The sequence below is a fragment of the Euphorbia lathyris genome, chromosome 10 (assembly GCF_963576675.1).
Source record: "Euphorbia lathyris chromosome 10, ddEupLath1.1, whole genome shotgun sequence".
NCBI lineage: Eukaryota > Viridiplantae > Streptophyta > Magnoliopsida > Malpighiales > Euphorbiaceae > Euphorbia > Euphorbia lathyris.
Window position 1 is genome coordinate 58935570 of NC_088919.1, and position 8878 is coordinate 58944447.

General features: G+C 33.4%; 1 non-coding gene across 1 annotated transcript; it reads right to left on the reverse strand.

Moving 5' to 3' along the window:
- Positions 1-3021: 3021 nt before the first annotated feature.
- On the reverse strand, positions 3022-3101 carry TRNAL-UAG (transfer RNA leucine (anticodon UAG)). The gene has a single exon. It is a non-coding gene; the product is annotated as a tRNA-Leu (tRNA).
- Positions 3102-8878: the final 5777 nt, after the last annotated feature.

Consider the following 8878-nt stretch of genomic DNA (forward strand, 5'->3'; position numbering starts at 1 on the left):
AAAACACAAAAAACGCCGGAAAATCATAACTCGTGGAATCAAACGACTTCGACTGTCAGATACCGATCTTAAGGTATTATCCGAGGACTAGACTCGTTTTATTTTATTTATTTTTTATGTTATAGTTTTTTATTTATTTAGTCTTTTATTTATCACGTTTTATTTATTATCCCGTATTTATTTAATTTTCACCACGTGTTAAATAAACGTACGATTTTGTTTTGAAATAAAAACCTCGTTTTAATATCCCAATACGAACCGTGATCCGATTCAAAGGTAGTTCGGGAATTAAAAAAAACGTTGTAATTATAAGTTTTTTGAAAATATTTCTAAATAATGTTTTAAAAATGAAACGTCGTTTTAGGGATCTCCGTTATAGACTATGATCCAATTTTGGTAGTTCGGGGACCCAAAACGATAGAATAGATCTAATCTAAAGCTTTGGAATAAATCTGGAAACTGTTGGACTAAGTCTGTAATTTCCCGTTTTCCGTCCGTAAAGGCTGTTTACCGACGGATTTTCCGTCGGTAAAGCTGCTAGAATGTAAAAAATGCTGTTTTGGTCCTCCTTTCTCAACTTTTAGACATTAGGTCCTTTATATATATAGGTATAGTTATGTAATATTTACTTTCATGCTATTTTTAAATATTTTGTATATATATTACTCAATGTGTTTGTATATTGTTTTCATTTAATTTGGTTTAATAAAGTTATATGTATATATATATAGATTTTGCCATTTAATTCATTTAAACTATACATATTTGTTATTTTGGGGTTATTAGAGGTTATTTTCTATACATATTCATCATAAACCATTTTGGGGGTTAAATTTTATTTTCTTGTTTATGAACCTTATTCATTTCCTTTACATGTTTTTAGTTAGAATAAAAACATATTATACCTAGTAGTATTTTCATCACTATTTTTTTACTTATTAATGTGTATTATTTTTCCTATTTTATTTTAGTGGGTATTATTACTCACTTTTTGTACATATGTATATCTATGTATATTTATTCTATTTTCCTACTTATATATATACTCTTTCAAATGTATTTGATGTGGGTGAATTTGAGATTTAATTCATTACTTGTTGTCATTTTATTTACATAAAGGATAATTGAGTGAAAAAGGGGAAAATAAACCACAAAAAGAGAGTTTAATTTGTTTGTTTAAATTAAAGCTTTTCTAGATATTCCTAAAGTGTAAATAACGTTTTCTTGTCATTTTTAAACCATTTCCAAAATATCACGTGTTGAAACCTTAATTCGTTCCAACGACGGATTAAGCGAACCTTGTAATTAAAATCGTGTTGTTGTAAATAATAGAGTTTTGAATCGTTTTCTTATTCAAATGGATTTGTACAAAAATAAATGAACTTGTATGTTTAATCACGTTTTCGGTTAAGACTTCTTGTTCAAACGTTTTCAAACGCTCGAGTCGTTCCAACGGCGATTCGAGTCGATGTCATGTAAATTATCGGGGTTTTGAAACGTACCTAAATCGTTCCAACGGCGATTAAGGTACGAACCGTGTAAATAAACTCGTTTTCGGGGAGTGAGATTAGCTTAGAGTTAGTGTATAGTCTAAAGCATAAAATCACACTGTGAATAAACCCATCCTCTCTTCTCCCCCTCTCTCTCCTATGTATTTTGAATTTGTGTAAATGGGTGATTCTTTACTAAAATGGCTTTCAATAATATATGATCAAAACGGTTTTCAAAACGAGAAAGAAAATGTTTCAAATGAATTTCAAACTTAAAGAAATATGCGATTAGTCCGTTATCGCCTAACACGCTGAGTAGGAGGCCGGTGGTTCATAACCGGGCGATGTCGGGGTGCCTAGTAGCCTTTCTCCGGAAAGGAGCTAGCCTTCTCGGCTCGTACCTAAGTTTCCCGAACCCTCACCGGTCTCCTGCAAGGGATCGGTGTTCATTTTCCCATTCGTGGGTGGCGACTCTTCCATACTCCGAGCTCCGGTCCTGCCGAGCAGCTTGGTTCCACGATTGGTTGCTTTCGGCGCCAATCACCGCTTACGTCGCCATGAGGTGTCCACCCCCCGGTCCGCCCGGGTGAGGCCGTTCGGCACCTTGTCTAACAACATGATTGTCAGATTATGCTGTGCAGTAAAAGCAATTTGGGATCACCGAAACAGAGTCCTCTGGCATATGAGATGGTGGCCGGCAGATGCCAGTTGGCGTAGCAGCTTGGAAGCGACCCAAGACTGGAGAGCTTATCAAAGCAAGGCCGCTACCGTAAGTACCAGGAGGAAGGAGTCAAGCAATTGGCAACCAGGGTCGACAAATGTTGCTGGCAATGGGGCGACAGATCAGAGATGGAGCTCACCGAATCCCGGCTTCGTCAAATGCAATATTGACGGGGCAATCTTTAAAGAACTAAGAAGCAGCGGTATGGGAGCGGTTATCAGAGACGAAAGGGGAGCATTCGTATTGTGTAGCAGTAGCTGCATTCCAGGTATCAAAGAACCAAAGGTCATTGAAGCTCTTGCAATTCGCACGAGTTTGATTTGGCTCTCTAATATGGGATATACAGCTGTTGAATTTGAATCTGATGCTAAACTTGTGGTAGATAATATACACTCTGGAAAGCAGGATACCTCTGAGTTTGGAATGATATTAGAAGACTGTCGTTTAATCCTAAGATCCAACCCATCTTTTAAATTAGTCTTTATTCCTCGACTAGCGAACAGTGCAGCTCATTTGGTAGCTAGGCTTGCCTGTTCCAATGCTAGCGATTTCCTTTCAACTGTTGTGCCGGAATGGCTTGTGAACACTATTGTTATGGATGCAAGTCCATCATTTATTTAATCATCTTTTCTGGTTCAAAAAAAAATTGCATTATTTTAGATATTAAAATTAAAATTGCTTCTGACTATAAACGTTAGGGATATTTTTTCACTTTATTCCTAATATTTATAAGCCTTATATATAACAAAAAAAATCAAACTTTTCCTCTCATGTAAAGTAAAAAAAAAACACAAAAAAAAATGATTTTTTTGACAGCTGTGGGATTTGAACCCACGCCCTTTCGGACCAGAGCCTAAATCTGGCGCCTTAGACCACTCGGCCAAACTGTCATTGACTCTATTAATCTGTTATTGGCTTTACTTAACTCCATTAAGTTATGGTTAATGACTGTTTACATATACTTTTAATGTGTTACTTAATATATACTTTAATAGTAGATACACGATTTAATATGTTAGAAAATTATAAATATTTTTTTTATCAAATATTATATATATATATATATATATATATATATATATATAAAGGCAAACTAGCGCTATTTGTAGAGATCCCCAATATTCAATCTCTAATTCCTTTCCTATTATATTTTATTTATATTTCGCATTCTCTCCTTTGACTTTCGGAATGTTTCCAATGACCGTTTTTATCATAGGAGGAGCATCGGACGACAGAATCATCAAAGAGGTTCCATACCCTCATTATATTATTTTTTAAATATGTTGTAGTTTAAAGTTACTTAAGTATAAATAATGCATTTAAATAATTAACTTAGAATATATATAATAAAATAATTCCGTTAAATTCAAAATAAGTATGAATCAATTAACCATTCGCAATAACCAAAATTCAACGCCATTTTAGTGTTGTTTGGAAAAAAAATTCTCAACCTAATAATGGTTTGGAAATATTTTTCTAGAAGGAAATATTTTTAACCGGTTGATTAAGAACAATCCCATTACGATGCTTTTACTGTGGTAATAAATTGTATTAAAGGTGCAGATGGCACGTAATAGAGTTCCTTCGCTTTTACAATTCTATATGTGTGGTCACGCCCGAATCTTTAATTTGTATTCATTATATCCCAATATTAGAATATATCATAGCGTTTACACTATTGATGAATTAGTTGGGTAATAAAAATATAGTTTAAAAACTAATTTTATGTCTTAAGGAGTAAATTAAAAGTTTGGGGAAAGCTTTAAAAGAAATTATGAATTGAAAGTTTTGATACTTTACATATTAAGATAATAAAAAAAATTGTCATTTATTTGGCCTACATTTCCATCATTTCTAGGATAAGGACTTATTTGTTTTACCTGCTGTTTGCTATTGATGTTTACTATTTCATGTTCCAGTTTGTTGTTTGTTGTTCCTGTTGGAAAAACAGGGATTCCTTATTTTTATAAAAAGCTAATTTTCATGTATGAAAAGACAAACATCAGCTCCTAACCAAACACCTAAAACTTTCATTTTCAATATGAAAAGACAAACAGGAGGTAGAAATGGAGTAAACAAACAGCCATGAGACTTCTTCTTCTTATTCTTATGATGTTTAGCTTCACTGTTTTGACTTTTCCATAATTTTCACCGTTGATTTGTTTTAAATTTTGAAAATTAGCTTCCAGACACGTAGTCCTAAGTTCTAAATGGTGAGGATGTTGTTTGGAGATCTCTCGTACCTAGGTAGGTTGGAGGTAAATTTCAGGTTCTTTTTATTTTTCCTTCAATTCCTTACTAAGGTAAGTAATTATCAATTACTTTATGTGCTAAGTTGAAAGCACCATCCCATATAAAGAACAACATAAATAGAAGTACCGTGCACTTTTTGGCCACCGAAGTCATTGATTTACAGTTGAATCAACCCTGATAATCTCCACTAACGTATATAGGGCCGACCTTGAGGTGTTCGTGATGTGTGACCGTGCAGTGATGGAGGCATCAATTTATATATGAGGGTGTAATTTTAGTCGTGTGGACGGTATCGAGTTAAATTTATAGAGTTCTAAAAAAATTCTGAAGTCCAACCTGTACGGGCTGGACAATTTTTTTTTTTGCCTCTAGTACCCTAAATTTTCGTCGTTTTGGTGTGTTGAATGCTAAACAATTAAAAGTGCTTAGTTTGGAAGAATTAGATATATTTAATATTTTATAAATCTAATACTAATTTGTGATATTGATAGTTAAAATTTGTTTAAAGAGTTAAAAAATTTACAAATTATTTTACTAAAAGAGAAAAATATATATTATTGAGATATTGAGTTATTTTGAAATGTTTTGATTGTTTTCTAATATATTTATTGTTTATATAATATTATTGATTATATTAGGAAAATTTGTTGTCTCCATTCCAGTATCTTCTTCCATGTCCCTCTCACAAAAAGTGGTCCACTTTTAATATGTGGGTCCTCCTAGTTCATAAAATATATTATTTTAATTAAGTGAGGACCACTTTTTATGAGAGATACATGGAATGAGACAATGAAATGGGGACAACAGATTTTCTTCCTTATTGTTGCATTTGTTTTTCAAAATGAAAGTCATATTTACGGATCAATTGTAACAAGAAAGATTAAATGAAATTAATTTCGGGAAAATTATAAAATTGTGTCAAATGGGAAACCCATTTATATATTTAGACCAATTACCCAACCCATTACCTATCTAGAGTATTTTTTGTGACTTTCCCAAAATACCCTTCATATATATAACACATAGAAATTACTTACTCTTCCTTCTTTCTCTCTTCCGTTTTACTTCTCATTTTTCGCAAAATGCGAAGCCTGCGAAGATAATACTACTTAAGAACATGAAATGTACTTCGTATTTTTCGCAATCTGCGAAGCCTGTGAATGTAAATACTACTTAAGAATATGAAAATTACTTCGCACTTTTTACAATATGCGAAGCCTGCGAAGGTAATACTACTTCGCAGAATGACTTTTTCTTCACAGTTTTCGCAAAATGCAAAGTAAAAGCCATGTTTTTAAGTAGTATTATCTTCGCAGGCTTCACAATTTGCGAAAAATGCGAAGTGACATATAACATTAAAATCATAACAACAAGATTGCAGCAATAGTTCTAACATTAAAATCATAACATTATCAAAATTTACAACAAGATTACAAACAATAATTCAACCCATAAGCCCCAGGAATTTGCTTATAGGCTTTACAGGCGAGAAAAATTAACGGTGTCATGTAGAATAAATGGCCTTTGGGATGATAATGGTGATTTTTCTTCTCTTTTCAAGAAAGAATTCAAGAAAAATCGCTAGGTTCACCATCTTCATCACATCTCAATCACACCTCACTTTGATTGATGTCTTTGTATTCAAGATAAATGGATCTATGTGATTGATGCTTTTATATCCAACTTTCACAAAAATTAAGGAATTTTAGGGAAATAATGAAAGAAATGCTTTGCAGAGAGAGAATCGGCGAAGTCTGCGAAGCAAAAGACACTAAAAATGATGATTTTTACTTCGTAAAATGAGTTTGTGTCACATTTTGCGAAGTCTGGTGAAGCAAAAATCACCTGGAAGATGATGAGTTCGCTTCGCAGAAAGCGATTCTGCGAAGCCTGCGACGAGAAAAACAAACTGGAAAATGATGATTTTGCTTCGCAGGCTTCGCCGATTTGCTTTCTGCGAAGCAAAATCATCATTTTCCAGGTGATTTTCTGTCCGTCGACTTTGCAAAATGTGATGAAAACTCATTTTTCGAAATAATTTCTGGAAAAAATATGAAGATGAAACGGTAGATACTTACCTTATTTTTGCCTTTTTTGCCATTGAAATCGACAATAAACATATGATAAACGCAGAAGAACGTCGTATAACGATGCCTTCGATCTGCCAAAGAAGAAAGAAACCAAGAGACGAACATGAAACATGAAGATGAAGAACCATACTACACAAAAACAGAGAAACAAAGAGATGAAGAAGAGACACGATGATAAAGAAAACGGAGGTGATTCACACAATATAAAGGAAGGGGAAGATGAAAAGATAGACAATGAAGGGGGAAGACGAAAGGTTTTGGGTATTTTGGAAAAGTTATAAAAAAATAGTCTAGATAGGTAACAGATTGAGTAATTGGTCTAAATATGTAAATGAGTCTTCTATTTGAAACAATTTTATAATTTTTCCATTAATTTCATTATATATCATAATTTGCTTGAAAATATTTTTTTTTTGACTAATTTGCTTGAAAATATTAATGCTTAAAAAAATACAAAATATTTTTACTTTCTATCATAATTTCTAACTGTTAGAATAATGTGAAAATGAATAATGAATAATGAAATGTATTTCATAATTATTTATGAATGAAGTTATGTTACCTACCCACTAATAATTCTCTTTATACATATATGTACTGGTTGTTGGCTTGTTGCTCGGTTAGTTGGTTGGTTGGTTGGTGAGAAAAGCTCTAATTTGATTAAGGGAAAGTAATATTGAACTCTTCAGGCTTAATACATCATTTGCCCCTATTGGCCTCCTGCATTTTTAAAGTATCTCGATAGCCTTTTCAATTTGCATAAAATATTTAGTTAGCCCATTGTACTTACGTGAAATATAATCAATTGATCACTTGGTCGTAAAAAAGTAAGTTAAATGCGGAAGAGATATTCCACGCATCTTAGAATGTTATTACATAATTAAAAAATAAATTAAAAATGAAGTTATTACTTGCTCAACTATAAAACTTGTCTTCTCTGATATTAGAACTGTATACCCCGATTTTGGTCGTTTTACTTTTTTTTTAAGACTCGTGCAATATATTTTCCACATTTAACTTACTTTTTTACAATCAAGTGGTCAATTGATTACATTTTGTGTAGGTTCATGGGGCTAATCGAACATTTTATGCAAGTTGAGGGGCTATCGGGATACTTTGAAAGTTCATGGGCCCAATCAAGTTTTTTGGACAAGTTCATGGAGCAAACGATGTATTAAACCAACTATTGAATGAATGAAAGAGATCCTTCTCAAGCCTAGCTAGCTTGAAGGAGTTAATCCAAGTACAAGGTTAAACCTTTTCTCCAATGGAAGCTGAAATTGATTGCTTAAAAGTTGGTTCATTCTTACAAATGCCGCTTAAATAGCTCTCCCAATTAATAAAATAAAAGACTAAAATAACCTAGTTAGTGTTGCAAAACAATAAGAAAAGATAGGGATAAGATGAGAAAAGTATGCTAAAATAACATTTAGGGAAAGAAGCCTAAGCGACAAAATAGTAAAATAAGGGGTTGCAAAGGAAATTAGAATTCTGGAAAAGCTATGCCACACGGCGTGTGGCCTTCATCCTGCGCCCAGCCAGTTTCGCCTCGTCTCCTTGCAATTGCGCATCTTCGAAGTTCACTCAGCGTATCAACAATGACATACGACGACTAAATTAAATGCAAAGTTCCATAGCTTTGCTTGATGCTCACACGGCGTGTGCCCTCGATGACGCCGTGTGGGTAGAAAATCGCACAATGCTTCATTTTGGTTCAGTTTCGCACGGCGTGTTGTAAGGTGTGTTCACCCTACTCTTTAGCTTCTTGTTGGAGATGTCCACATCAACCAAAATAAGTTATTTAGTTTTACCTATTTGGAAAAACAGTCTTGTACATTAAAAGTTTGTTTGTACAATTTCCAAATTTAGACATTATGTAAAAAAAAAATTATTGTAATGATTAAAGGAAGTGATTTGAAGTAGACCTGGACATGGATTGGGCTGGGCCGGAATGATTAAAGGAAGTGATTTGAAGTAGACCTGGACATGAATTGGGCTGGGTCGAGCCTGTCGGGCTTTTAATAAAATCTGACGAGCCCAAGCCCAGACCGTAATAAATTGAGTCGGACTCGGGCTAGGCTCGGGTCTAAAATATGAATCCCAAGCCCGTCCGTCCAAGTTCATCTGTATATTTTAAAAAAAATACAATTAAAATGTCACACCAACTTTTCTTAATAAAAAAATAGTACACACAACACAATACTTAATAAGTTTGGAAAAATTATAATAAACTAATTGTGTATTGGTGGTAAGATAAGTATATATATCATCTCATAAAAAATATAATTAGTTTATATATATATAGGGTCGGGTCGGGTCCGGCC